Source organism: Coregonus clupeaformis, chromosome 7 (genome assembly GCF_020615455.1).
Source record: "Coregonus clupeaformis isolate EN_2021a chromosome 7, ASM2061545v1, whole genome shotgun sequence".
NCBI lineage: Eukaryota > Metazoa > Chordata > Actinopteri > Salmoniformes > Salmonidae > Coregonus > Coregonus clupeaformis.
In genome coordinates, this window is record NC_059198.1 from 21,054,393 (window position 1) to 21,069,302 (window position 14,910).

The 14,910-nt window shown below is 46.9% G+C and overlaps 1 protein-coding gene across 5 annotated transcripts in view; it reads left to right on the plus strand.

Moving 5' to 3' along the window:
• LOC121569044 (protein TANC2-like) overlaps positions 1-14,910 on the plus strand; it is a 67,276-nt gene that overhangs the window by 19,440 nt on the left and 32,926 nt on the right. The window lies entirely within an intron of this gene.

A 14,910-nucleotide genomic window follows, 5' to 3' on the forward strand; every position in this document is an offset into this window, starting at 1 on the left:
TTATTATTATTATTATTATTATTATAGCAATGTGTTGGTTTTTCATGTGCAGGTATTTCAAGTGAAGGATTTCAATGAGAAGCTGATTTCTTGTTTATCTGAACTAGTTTTCCTCAGTATTATTAAACTCCCTGCAATGTCATAGTTTAGAGGCTTTCAAGAAGCCCAAAAGTTATCCATGTCAAATCCTCCATCCTCCTCACAAATAAGCGTTCAAAGTAATGAGGGTGGAGTTGGCCCATCTCCTTTCTTAGCCCCCATAACCCTACGTCACTTACCCCACCCCCGGTTAGTTCAGGGTGCATTGTGGGAAATGCATAATGTTACATCTCGGCAGGAAGCTGTGGCTGTTAAAGAGGCTGGTAAGCCGACTGTGACATCGCTCTTCGACACTGTCTGGCCCAGATAACATAACAAGGCGTCTCTCTGAAATCTGCCCCATAGATGGCAACAGGCCACCATTTCACAAGCTGGCCATCAAAACAGGCGAGGACCACAACAGGCTTGTGAAGATGAAGGGCTCTAAATGGATATTTATTTTCAATACAGCTTCTCCACGCAAGATAAGATGGAGCTCACAGTGTAGTTTTCTGTTCAGGCCACCAGGGTGTACTAGTCTGGGTTTTTTCTTTTCTTTGTATTTTTTCACTCCCATTTTCCTCTTCCATCCATCCTCGGAGAAGGGCGAGACAGCCGGTGGATCATTATGTGGTGTGAATGTTGCAAGCACTCTTAATTGTTCACCTTATGAAGTGACTGGTCAGGGTGTTTCACGATGCTCATAGAGGTCACAAACAAATGTGCGAGTGTGTCAAAGAAGGGTGTGACCAGGACACAGATTTGAATATTAATATACAGTATATAGGTCTTTCATTTCAACATTCTCTCTCTTTCTCTCCCCCTGTTCCACTTCCTCTGAATCCACCAGGGTTTGGCAGGCACCCAACATCTCCATTATTTTCTGACCCCATTGTTCCACTCAAAACTGTTATTTCTGTTGGGCTTTCCCCCACAAACACTCTCCCTCTTTACAATGACTTGTTTTCAATTATGTTTTGTAAACATCATGGGGGTTTGTGTGATATTGTGCGTTGCATGGAGCCTTTTCCCACTCGTCTGCTAGTGTGAGCTAGTCGCTATACAGTATATGCTAGTTCGCATTTTATATGAGTGTGTGCGAAATGGTTGCTGCCTGCATCAAAACTGATATGAACTGTTTTTGTTTTAGGATTGTTATGGCATGAAAGGCTTTCTCTGCTGATTTTAATGTATATTTGGTTATTCAATAAACATATGTGACCTGATAGGCCAGTCACAGATATCATTCATTTCATCTGGTATTTATTTGTTCAAGTTGTTTTGTTGTACATATACATTCCTGTATCTATAGGGATTGTTTGACGTTTGGAATGTTTTGAAATGGTCTTGTTAAGATTATTGCCCTCAGTTTAGCCTATATTAGGTCCGAGCACCACTTTGCATTGGATGTATTGTAGATTGAGCAGTTGTGCCCTAGCCATTGTTAGGGGATTCCGTTTGCCTTGTTTTCAAGGTCTGTCTATCTGTCTCTGGCTTTCTGTGTCCATCTGTGTTTGACAAACAGAAAATAGCCTAGTCATATTCTCAAAGCGTATTATCTCAAACGACCTCCCATGCATCCATATCAAATCTAGCTTTATTCTCTCATGCATGTCCAATATGCTCTGGTGGATTTAAGATAATATCATCTCTTAATGTCTTTGTCCTGGGTCAGGCCTTTTAGGGAGGGAATTAAACAGTGATTACTGATTAGGTTTTAAGTGGAGCAGCTCTCACTGGACACCAGCAGGCAGCTGAGATGGATGGATCCTGTTAGCCAATTGGATTTCCTATCCGTCTCACACTGAAATGTTTGAGGCATTATTCCCGCATTTTTCATCCTGGAAACAAAAGGGTTGGCTATATGGCGTGCACAGACACGCTAATGATGGCAATCAATGCGAGAGATGCCTCCTGCCAGGGACTGAATATTGGCTTTTGACCTCTTAGCCCCTGAAGTTGACCCCATTGCATGAATTGAAGGCTTTGTCTGTGGTTCTGTTTGACACAGAGACACTCACAGATAGAGGAGAAAGAAACAAGATAGAACAAGATAGATTTTTTTTAAATAGTCAAAACATTCTTCTTACCTCCCTTCCATGAGGTATCTTATAACCTCTCACCTGACATGACTGGAATCGGTGAAAACAAAGCTGAAGCTCCTTTTTACTTAATGTTTGATTACTTCAAGCTAGAGAGGAAGGATGGATGCACAGAGAAAGTATCTAAAAGAGCCCAAGAGAGCGAAATGAGAGCACAAAGAAAGACATGTAGAGAGTGTGAGATTCAGAGATGGTGGGTGGAGAGAGGTAGAACTACTCACCCGGACACCATTAGTGGAGTGGCCGGGTTAGCTAATCCAACAGCGTCTGAGCGGAATAAGGGCTGGAGATTCAATTATGAGCCTGACAGCCAGTCAATAGGCGTGTGGCACAGACCGCTTGAGTGCTCCCGCTGTTGGTGACAGTCAGTCACTACGGTTTCGCCGTGTGGCCTAGCCATTCTACTCCCCTGGTAGCTGCCAGACCACACTCAACACAGGCCTGGGTGCCAAGAGCGTGGCAGTGTTTCCCCTTAGTCTAATTTAGGTGGGCCGAGCCTCCCCATTTTCCTTGCCATCCACCGAAGGAAAAATTGTATTGGGATTTTGCTTTGCTTCCAACGTTCATTTTCACTGTTTAGCACTTTGTGTCCATGTTTTTCTGAATGTTCTCTACTCAGTGGTGGTCTATTATGAATAATCCCTAAAGATAACATATTGCTATGAGATGGATGAAGTGCTTGAGGAAAGTGAATGATGAGAGAGACTGAGAAAAGAGGGGAGTCATGTTCCCCTGGTAACCACATTAGCCTTTGTAGTTAACTTTCTTTGCCCGGCTCTCTCTTCCCACCTTCCTTCCTCTGCATGCCATTGGCTATAGCTTTCAGCATCATTTACTCTCTAATAGTTGTCCTTTACACTTCCCCACCGTTTTACACCTCCTCCTTTCCTCCTGCCTCCCACGTTGTTACCGTGACAACAGAAGTTCAACACACACTTATTTTGCTGGACTTAGACATTGTCACGATCGTTAGAGGGAGTAGACCAAGGCGCAGCGTGATGAACGAACATACTTCTTTATTTTAATGAATGCACGAACAACAAAACAACAAACGAAACGTGACGTTCTATGTTAAACACAACAAACACGGAACACACCGAAAGGAACAAGATCCCACAACTACTGTGGGAAAACAGCCTGTTTAAATGTGGTTCCCAATCAGAGACAACCAGCAACAGCTGACACTCGTTGCCTCTGATTGAGAACCACACTGGCCGACATAGAAATGAAACAACTAGAACTATAACACAGAACACAAACACATATAATCTACACACCCTGGCTCAACATATAGAGTCCCCAGAGCCAGGGTGTGACAGTACCCCCCCAAAGGCGCGGACTGCGACCGCGCCTTAACATCAACCAGACAGGGGAGGGCTGGGTGGGCATTCCTCCTCGGAGGCGGTTCCGGCTCCGGGCTTGCCCACCACCCTCCGATAATCCCCCCGTAGCGCCCCTGGTCCGGTCTGGCCCCGCTGGCTGGAGCTGGACTGGACATCGTAGGAGCGGATTGCTTAAGCTCCGGTGTGGAGCAGCTGACCGGTACCTGACCAGGCACCGGTGACCCAGGCACGGGTTGTGCCGGACTGACGACGCACACCCCTGGCTTGTGCGTGGAGCAGGAACGGGCCGGACCGGGCTGACGATGCGCACTCCCTGGCTTGGTGCGTGGAGCAGCAACGGGCCGGACCGGGCTGACGATGCGCACCCTGGCTTGGTGCGTGGAGCAGGAACGGGCCGGACCGGGCTGACGATGCGCACCCCTGGCTTGGTGCGTGGAGCAGGAACGGGCCGGACCGGGCTGACGATGCGCACCCCTGGCTTGGTGCGTGGAGCAGGAACGGGCCGGACCGGGCTGACGATGCGCACCCCTGGCTTGGTGCGAGTGGCAGGAACAGGCCGGGCCGGGCTGGCGACGCGCACCGTAGGCTTGGTGCGAGTGGCAGGAACAGACCGGGCCGGGCTGGCGATGCGCACCTTAGGCTTGGTGCGAGGGGCAGGAACAGGCCGGGCCGGGCCGGGCTGGCGACGCACACCATAGGCTTGGTGCGAGTGGCAGGAACAGGCCGGGCTGGGCTGGCGACGCGCACCGTAGGCTTGGTGCGAGTGGCAGGAACAGGCCGGACCGGGCTGGCGACGCGCACCGTAGGCTTGGTGCGAGGGGCAGGAACAGGCCGGACCGGGCTGGCGACGCGCACCATAGGCTTGGTGCGAGGGGCAGGAACAGGCCGGGCTGGGCTGGCGATGCGCACCGAAGGCTTGGTGCGAGGGGCAGGAACAGGCCGGGCCGGGCTGGCGACGCACACCGTAGGCTTGGTGCGAGGAGCAGGAACAGGCCGGGCCGGGCTGGCGACGCGCACCGTAGGCTTGGTGCGAGGGGCAGGAACAGGCCGGGCTGGGCTGGCGATGCGCACCGTAGGCTTGGTGCGAAGGGCAGGAACAGGCCGGGCCGGGCTGTGGAGACGGATAGGAGGCCTGGAGTGAAGAGCTGCCACAACCCGTCCTGGCTGAATGCCTACCTTCACACACTCTGTGTGAGGCATCAGCACAGGACGTACAGGGCTGTGTACCCGTACTGGCATAACAGCACGTGACACTGGCGCAGGATATCCGGGACCGAGGAGAGGCACTGGAGGCCACGAGCGCTGAGCCGGCACACTCCGTCCTGGCTGCATGCCCACCTTCGCACGACACGTGCGGGGTGCTCGCACAGGATGTACCGGACTATGCCGGACCACTCGTGGCACAGTACGCAGCTCCGCATACCCCGGAACCTGCCCAGTCTCATGCTGCCATGCCTGAGTACGGGGAGTTGGCTCTGCTCTCCATCCAGGCTCCGCCAACCTGCCTTCTGGCCCCCCAAACCCGGTGGCCTCCTCACCTAATCTCCCAATTCGCCCTGTGGCAGCCTCCTGCTGCCCAGTCGCCCATGCCGTGTGCCCCCCCAAAAATTTTTTTTGGGGTTGCCTCTCGTCCGTCCGACGACGACACTGCTGACGCCGTTGCTCCTCTCTCGCCAGGGCCTTAACCTTAGCCCATGGCCCTTTACCCCCGAGCATGTCCTCCCAGGACCACAATTGGCCCACCTGGGCCATCGCCAACCTCTCCAGCTCCTTTCCCGGCGCTTCCTCCCATGTCCAGGCCGCCTGCTCCTGGACACGCTGCTTGGCCCTGGTATGGTGGGATCTTCTGTCACGATCGTTAGAGGGAGTAGACCAAGGCGCAGCGTGATGAACGAACATACTTCTTTATTTTAATGAATGCACGAACAACAAAACAACAAACGAAACGTGACGTTCTATGTTAAACACAACAAACACGGAACACACCGAAAGGAACAAGATCCCACAACTACTGTGGGAAAACAGCCTGTTTAAATGTGGTTCCCAATCAGAGACAACCAGCAACAGCTGACACTCGTTGCCTCTGATTGAGAACCACACTGGCCAACATAGAAATGAAACAACTAGAACTATAACACAGAATACAAACACATAGAATCTACACACCCTGGCTCAACATATAGAGTCCCCAGAGCCAGGGTGTGACAGACATACAGTGCCTTCAGAAAGTATTCACACCCCATTTTCCCCATTTTGTTGTGTTACAGCCTGAATTTTAAATGTATTAAATTGAGACTTTGTGTCACTAGCCTTCACACAATACCCAATAATGTCAAAGTGGAATTATGTTTTCAGAAATGTTTACAAATTAATTAAAAATGTCAAACTGAAATGTCTTGAGTCAATATGTTTTCAACCCCTTTGTTATGGCAAGCCTAAATAAGTTCAGGAGTCCTGTTTGCAATAAGGCACTAAAGTAAAACTGCAAAAAAATGTGGCCAAGAAATGAACTTTGTCCTGAATACAAAACGTTATGTTTGGGGCAAATCCAACACATCACTGAGTACCACTCTTCATATTTTCAAGCATGGTGGTGGCTGCATCATGTTATGGGCATGCTTGTCATCGGCAAGGACTAGGGAGTTTTGTATTATAAAAATAAACTAAACTACATGTTTTCACTTTGTCATTATGGGGTATTGTATGTAGATGGGTGAGATTTGTATTTGTTTTAATCAATTTTGAATTCAGGCTATAACACAACAAAATGTGGAATAAATACTTTCAGAAGGCTCTGTATACTTGCCTTGTTGATTCTCTCTCTCCCATGCCCTGTACAAACACATACTCTTTTACCACCATCACCCACCACCACACTAATGACAACAGGCTCTGGAAATAAAGGAATGCTTAGAGGATGAGTTCCTCTCTACCCACACCTTTCCCTCCATCACCGGCTGGGGAGCCTGGGGGGTATGACGTGATTGGGGTGATGCTACTGCCTCACTTCCTCCTTCGTCTCCCCTGTCCGGTGACTGCCATCTAAACATGCTCTACTCCGCTATCTCTCTCTCCCTCTCTCTCATTCACTCCCTCTGTGTCTACGTCACACGTCAACTGTGAAGGGACACAGAATTAGGCTTCTGTTTGAGAGCAGAGGAAAGACGCTGCTCGGAGCTGAGGATTGGTTTGAATGGAAAGTTGATTATCCTCTTCTCCCGGGTTGTTTGTCAACAATTCATGCAGAACGGAAGACATTTGGGTTTTATTTTCTCAAGCTTTACTGAGGGAAGGATTTAGTTAAATGGTGAGAACCCTTCCAATAAGTCTGCCTTTCTCTTCTTCTCTTTCTATCTCTCTCTCACTCTGGAGGGGAGTGTGTGAGGAGATGCCGGGGTTTTATATTTCAATATGTTATAATTGCATGTTAGTTTGTTGCATGTCTGTTATGTATGTATATTTCTCTATGACTGCGTGTACTTGTGTGTTTTAAAGAAAACATACTTGTGTCTGGGCCTTTGCAAGGTAATGGACTGTAGCCAATAGACATTCAGAGAAGCCACCACCTCAACCCACAGGTGTATTCCCCTGGGAAATCCTATAGCCAACCCAAAGCCAATCAGAACCGGTGTGGGCGGTCATGGCAACTCAGGACACACTCTGAGGCACCTCTCGGTCGTCAAAGAAACCGCTTACATAAGAAGAACCCACGCGGAGGAAGGAAGGCAGTGGCACCCTCAGGGACACGGGCAGCTGTCACTCTTTCACACACGTAAACGAACAGTCAGTCCTCGTTAGGGAGACTAATCACGCTACGCCATCTCCACCACTACTTCATATCGTCTCTGATTTATCAACAGTGGCACATACTACTGGCAGCAATGGACTGACCAGATGCCCACTGTCAAATTTAAAGAAGAATGTCCCAAAGGAGGCTTAATAAGCAAGAAATGTGCTCTTTATTAACGTATAATGCTCAGACAGAACAAAATGCAGACAGTAACCAGGTTTCCATCCAACCTGTTTATGCCAGTAAAGTACATGTTGGGGGGAGAAAAATGTTACCACATGCCGGATGGAAACAGCTAATTTGTCGGTAAACTTTCCAAATGTGGGCAAAACAAAATACGCTAGACAATCAATTTCGTCTGTCAAATTAATTATGCGAGAAATGACAGCGGAAGCGCCTTTATGCGCAGATATTGATATAATAACCATCATATCGAAGTCAACTTGGAGTCACACGATGACATGTTGTGGTCCTCCTACTACGACTCGGAAAGCATGCAGTTTATTAGGCTACAGATGAAGTAAGTTATGATGAACTTCACAGGGTGGTGGAAGGGGATGAGCTTGATGCTAATTTCCAATAAATAGAGAGGGTCTTATTCTGGTGACATGATGATCGATGCTTGGCTGCCGTTTGACAAATACAAATAATATTGCTCTTTTGTCCATAATAATCTCATCATGTACGTTATACCCGCACTGTATCTGCGAGCTGTTGGCTAGAGCACACGTGCCAAGACCAGAGTGGGCACATTCACAATAACACAACATTTTTAGAAACAGAACCATCAGAGTTGAAAATACGATGGAAACCCTTTTAACTTATTTTATTTGGTGCATGGGAATTGATCTGCAAAAGTTATTTTAATGTGCACTACGTCATCCCGCACAGCCTTTTATCTGCAACAAGTCAATTTGATAGAAACATCTCTGGTGGGAAAATGCACATTTTTATGCAGAGTTTAGAATATTCGCATGAAAATCTGTGGCCTATTGGATGGAAACCTAGCTAGTGTTGGTCATTTTGCCATTGTTGAGGTCATACCCAACTGGGGTCTTATCACAATTTCACCTGTCTTATCTTTTTCAGCAGTTTTACACTGTATTTAAGGAGAGCGATATAGTGAGGTGTGAGAGCATTGCCTGTTTTCCATTTTTCACATTATTGCTTTGGTCAATAAGGGTCTCTTAGTCTTCAATTAGTCTTCTCACTGTGATACTAAATAGATATTCTGGTATTTAAACTTAACTATTTACTCTTGCATTCCCATGGACCCTGTTGGAGATAGAAACCCTTAGAAACAGGCCTCTAAAGCCCTATTGAAGTCATACAGTGTGCTATTTATGTCCAATCATAAATGACAATAGGTTTGCCCCAGTGGAGGCTGCTGAGGGGAAAACGGCTCATAATAATGGCTGAAATGGAGTGTAATGGCTGGAATGGAATGGTATCAAATGTGTTTGATACCATTCCCTTTACTCCATTCCAGCCATTATTATGAGTCGTCCTCCCCTCAGCAGCCTCCGCTGGTTTGCCCCCTTTTCTATAATTTTTCTTCCTCTTTGTTTCCTGTAAACATTATTGCTATTTAAGTGAGTGTCAATGTCATTGTCACAGCATCCATTTTCTTATTATTATTCTTCCTGTTATTGTTGTGTTCTGTTTACATAGCCCTGCAATACCCCATAAATGATGACTCTCATTGTACCAGCCAGGGCTGTTCAATATGACCTGCCATCGTTATTGTTTCTGTAATATGACCTACCAGAGCTATTCCCGCTGAATGTCTTGTGCTGGTGAAAATTGCTCTTGTAAGTCAAACCGGCTAAGTATGCCAGCTAATTAGATAATAACCGCAACAATAGCATTGGACTAATCGTCTGCACTTGCCATCTATCACCGAGCAGGCGCTAGTGGCTACTCGCTTGTTAGCCCTGCTCTCGTATTGTAGCATGTATGCTAGTGAGTGTGTTTCTACTGTATTTACGGAGGCCATTATGGCGTTGCACAGTCCAGTACACAATATGGCGGTGACCCTCACAGTCAACGAGCCTGATGGATGACCCAATGCGGGGCATGAGACAAGGGGGTTTCACCTCGTAGCCACCTCACGTGTGACCGCTCGCCCTCTAATGGCTCAGTAATGGAGTGTGGGGCGTGTGTTTCCGTGGCTCACATCCCAGGCCTCTCAGGGTGATGGGTCAATGTGTGACAGCGGAGGTGTGTGTAGATGGGATTGTGATAGATTTGCTGGCCACCACCGCCATTTTGTTCTTCATCTGCCATTGTGAATGAATGAGCAATGCTAGATCAAAGAATGGGAGTTGCTTTTGCGGTACAGTAGCGTCACGTCTGCTTTTATGAAGTGCTTTGTTTTTGTTGTGTCATAGTGTTGTTTCTTAGGATTCAAGACATTGGGTTTGGCATTCAGCATGTCTTCTGGCTAATTTGATCATGTAGCCCAGTGCAGATGGCAGGTTCTAATTGTGCAATCCTTTCAACCCCACCAGCTCCTATTAATGAATGATCAAGACAAGACTCTTACTCCTAGGATGTATTATGGATTCAACCCACGCTCTTCCAGCTATATTGAAGAGATGCACGACATATGATAAAGTATGTGCTGGTCTACATGTACTTATGCTCACATATTTATTCAGAGACATTGGCTTTTTAATCCATCTCTCAACTATGTCTTGACTATAGAAGTCAGAAATAGGAATATCCTACTCTCACACGAGTACTGCACACACGACTGCACATGTGACACACTACTCGGCCGGCCTGTGTGTGCTGTGCGACCCCTTGCTCACAAATTTATTTTCTGATTCTGTAATCTCGCCCCTTCCCTTCTTGGAAAGTGCTGCCGCAGAGAAATGTCACATCTGTCCCTGGAGGGATTTTCTACACCCATGATGCATTTACACCATCTTATTAATTCCCATCGCATTACCCCCCTCCGCTAACCTACACTATCCTCCTTTCCTCTTGCCCTCCGCCCCTTTCCCCACCACAACCTCTCATTGGCTTCCTTTGAGCGCTCCAGGGGGAGACCAAAGGGAACGGTAAGCATAAGCTTTAATGGAAGGTGTGTCCTTTGGCTTTCTGGGGCGATGGGGAGGTTCTCTCTGGCCTTGACGGCTGGCGGGCAGAGTTAGTATCTCCATCCAATGAGGAATAGACTGGAGACAACAAGGACGTAGCATTGTTAGTGGTTTTTGTAGTAGTGCCTGCGATGTGACCCAGTGTTTACTGGTTCAACACTTTGTGCTCTGCACCAGTGTATTCGCTGTTCAGCGGGCTTATGTAAGTTGTTGTTGCATGCCAGAAAGTGGTTCTTAACCCAATTCTCTGTCTCTAAATATCTCACCATGTAAATAGAAATGCAACATCTGGCATTCAGATCTCCTTTTTTGTGATTGTTCAGCTCTTCAGCCATAATGAGGTAGTGCTATTGCAGAGAATAGACACTAAATATGGGGCGGCAGGTAGCTTAGTGGTTAAGAGCGTTGTGCCAGTAACCGAAAGGTCGCTGGTTCTAATCCCCGAGGCGACTAGGTGAAAAATCTGTCGATGTGCCCTTGAGCAAGGCACTTAACCCTAATTGCTCCTGTAAGTCGCTCTGGATAAGAGCGTCTGCTAAATGACTAAAATGTAAAATGTTATCTTGGGAGTATTAAACAGATTTCTCACATGTCGTTGCCAGACCTTGAAGCTAGGAGAGAGCAAAGATGACAGACCGGATTTGTCACCTTGAAATTTGTTCGTTAGAGTGGAGCATGGAGGGATGTGCCAAAACACCAAGACGACATCTCCATACTGTTCTAACCTGAGGAAAGATTTTAAGCCTAGAATGACACTTCCTTGGAAAACAAGGCACCCTTCATTCTTCCTGTTTTCACGGTCCTCTCAATTAATAAACACATTGGTTGGTTCAAAACCGAGGAAGGTATCACTTTTTGGTGGATCCTGAGGAGAATTGTCTCACCCACTCCCAAGAGTAGTGTTTTTACATGGACTGGACTATGCTGTCTTCAAGCTGCAATTAGTTTTCTGGCAACTTTTACCTCACAGAACCTCTCCTTGAGCCTGTGGAAGGAGTTGAACTCCAGCTAAACTCAAGCAAGGGACCTTGAAACAGCACATAGTTATTTGATAGCTTTTGAGGAGTGTGGCTACTCTTGCCCAGACAACTAGCTCTCATGCCAGATTTCACTGTATTTTTTTCTCTCCAAAGGATGATGGAAGTATATGAGCTCTGAACACTTTGAAGTCCCGCCCAGGGGGGGGTAAACCATATTGCAGTGTTCTCCCATGTAACGAATGACAGCTCGTCCTAGTAGACAGACGGTTTGAGAAATGTCGTATACCCAAGAGCAGATCTCCAGTCAAACTCCAGAGAGTTCACTCATCAACTCTGCTGTCACTTTTCAGTGATTCATACCATCTACATGTCTTAAAGTAATTGTCCAGTGAAAATCTCACTTTTAAAAGTTAATATTCTGTTAACTTACAGTGCATTCGGGGCCTCCAGAGTGGCGCAGCGGTCTAAGGCACTACATCACAGTGCTAGAGGCATCACTACAGACCGGCCGCAACTGGGAGACCCATGAGGCGGCGCACAATTTGGCTCAGCGTCGTCCTGGTTAGGGGAGGGTTTGGCCAGCCGGGATGTCCTTGTCCCATCGCGCTCTAGCGACTCCTGTGGCGGGCTGGGCGCATGCACGCTGACTTCGGTCACCAGTTGTACGGTGTTTCCTCCGACACATTGGTGCGGCTGGCTTCCGGGTTAAGCGAGCAGTGTGTCAAGAAGCAGTGCGGCTTGGCAGGGCCTTTCCAAGTCATTTCCATCCAATCAATAGAATTGGACTCCAATCAAGTAGAAACATCTCAAGGATGATCAATGGAAACAGGATGCACCTGAGCTCAATTTCGAGTATCATAGCAAAAGGTCTGAATACTTATTATGTAAATAAGGTATTTCTGTTTTGTATTTTTAATAAATTTGCTAACATTTCTAAAAACCTGTTTTTGCTTTGTCCTGTGTGTAGATTGATGAGGAAAACTTTTAATTTAACCATTTTAGAATAAGGCTGTAACGTAAGTTTTGGGGAAAAAGTCAAGGGGTCTGAATATTTTCAGACTGCACTGTATACCCAAATAATGTTGTTGACTCATCCTATATACTCATATTTGTGGTCAAAGCAAAAATATAAAAACACTTGAAAAACCCCACCTCAAACTTATCTCAAACAGACCGTTTAAAAAATGCTTGCTATTTCCTCATACAGGAGGATTAGCGGGCCAATCGGCGGTCTACTTGCATTAATATTTTTAATGAGCAGTATACGCCCACACCATTCTGTTGGGGTACGCTCACACAATTCCAACACAGAACATGTTGTTGGGCTACGCCCACACCCTTCCAACACAGAAAAGCTGCTTTTTAACAAACTTAATTAAAACATTTTGGAAGGAAAACTATTTCACTCATTGTAATTAATTAATTATGGGTCATATTTCATAGAAATCTGGAAACACTGGACAGTTACTTTTAAAAAAGAGAGAAGAAGGACTGCAATAGCACAACTGGAATACTTTCATCTTGTAGTATCATTCTGGAGAGGATGATGACGTCTCCTAACTGTTGCCAACTGGAAGCTTAAAGGAAAGTGGGCTTTGACCATTAGCTGATATTCCTGTCTGTTTTATTCTCTCATCCATTTAAACATTATTTTCTTAGGATGCCGTGTTTGTCTTAGAGACATGGCTCTCGCTCTGAATGACACCCGTCTGAAACCGCTTCCCCACAGCCCAGACTGTGATTCTCTTATAAGTCTCTCAACTCACTCCAGCTCCACATAGTAGGCCAATATTTGGTGCACTGGCTGGCATCTCCAAAAGCTGCCTGGTGAACTCACATAGTCTTCACATCTGCTTGTCAAGAAACAAACCGTGGAAGGACTCACTTTGTAATCACTTGTCCCGTCTATAAATATTCCCACTGTTCTCACATTGTGAAAGCCTGACAAAAACCTACTGTGGTCAAAATACTGCTAAATTAAAACTCTGGGAGCATCTATTCTTAACAGTTTGTGGGCATTCCCCTTTCTTTTCACATCAAAGAGCCAGACATGCTTTAGTTTTTTTGTTTGTTTTTCAAACCAAAATTAATGGAATGCATGCAGGAATTGCCACTAAAATATGTCATAAACATTTCACTTTGAGTTTCATGTTTCCTAATTACTCCCTTTGTATTCCCCACCCTTAGGCAGAGAGGCAACATCTTTTTGTTTGAATTCTGTGTCTGTTCCTACTAATTTTATACTTGTTTTCAAGAGTTGTCTCTAGGCTTGTTGCAACAACATTTATAGTTACAGTACTTATGCGTTGTGTGTTTGTGTATGTGTATAAGTTAACTTCATCAGATGACACCAAGTGCTTAAGTGCAGCTGTTGTGGCTAGATGTAGATGTCTTGGTAAAGCTAACAAACAGTAGGTATGGTATCTTGTTGCATAAACAAGACAAGGCCGTCCACTGACGCTAACGGACATGCAGGGAAGACAGATTGGCCACCTCTTAAAAGCAGTGACACATGACCCACCCTGACTCCGACACCCCCTTGTCCGCTGCAGACGGCTCTCGGGGTGGCAAGGTCAAAGGGGTGATGACCTTCGGGCCCTCATTTGACCGTCCCCGTGTCTGTGACCCAACAACAGAGTAACTCCCCCCTCCCCCGCACAGCCTGGGTTGACACACTTCCCATAAGCATTACCATCTGTGCTCTGGTCCTCCTATTCACAAGCCAGCCCCCTCTCTCTTTCTCTGTCTGGTTAGTGGTTCCCTCTCTCTTCCTCTCTGTGGCTCCCTGCCCTTTCTCTGTGAATGTATGTGTATGCTTGTGGGACCATCTTTGGAGGGGGGTCCTCCCATTCCAGAATTGGAGCTTTCCCTCCCTACATCAACCTCTCCCTGTGCCAAGAATACTGACCTGGATATGCACTGTTCCGGTAAGCCTGACCCCTCGGTCTGTCAGGACCTGATCTGTCTGAGTGAGAGAGCGTTTGTGTAAATGTGTGTGTGTGTGTGACGTTTCTCCCAACTTTAACAGCACTCATAAAGAAAGGCAGAGAGCAATGCTGAGGTCGCTGAATGAGTTTGGTGGTTTCTCGCTGGCCCCCCTCCCTCTCTCTCTCTCTCTCTCTCTCCCTCCTTTCCTCCCTCGCTCTGTGGTGTTTGGACTCCAACCCTTTCAGACTCCTTATGGTTTCTGTTGAAGTCTCAGCCAGCTGTATTCTCTGAAGCCTTACAGAACAACCAAACCGCCAGCGCAGGCCTCGCCTCCCCCTCCACCGTCCCGTCCAACGTAGGAAAAAATAACCAGGACAAAGCAGCTCATTTTACATCAGACTATTGGAACTATACAGACCCATTTTTGCAAGGGCTGCTTTTGCGCTCATCGTGGGGGTACAACGCTCTTACCTAATCATGGATTGCGCCGCGTCGATGAGGAAGGCGTGTGCCCGCACGAGAGTGAGGTGTTCGCGACAAAGGTGTTTGCGGCGGCGACGGGAACAGGGTTGTGGAGGCGACGCT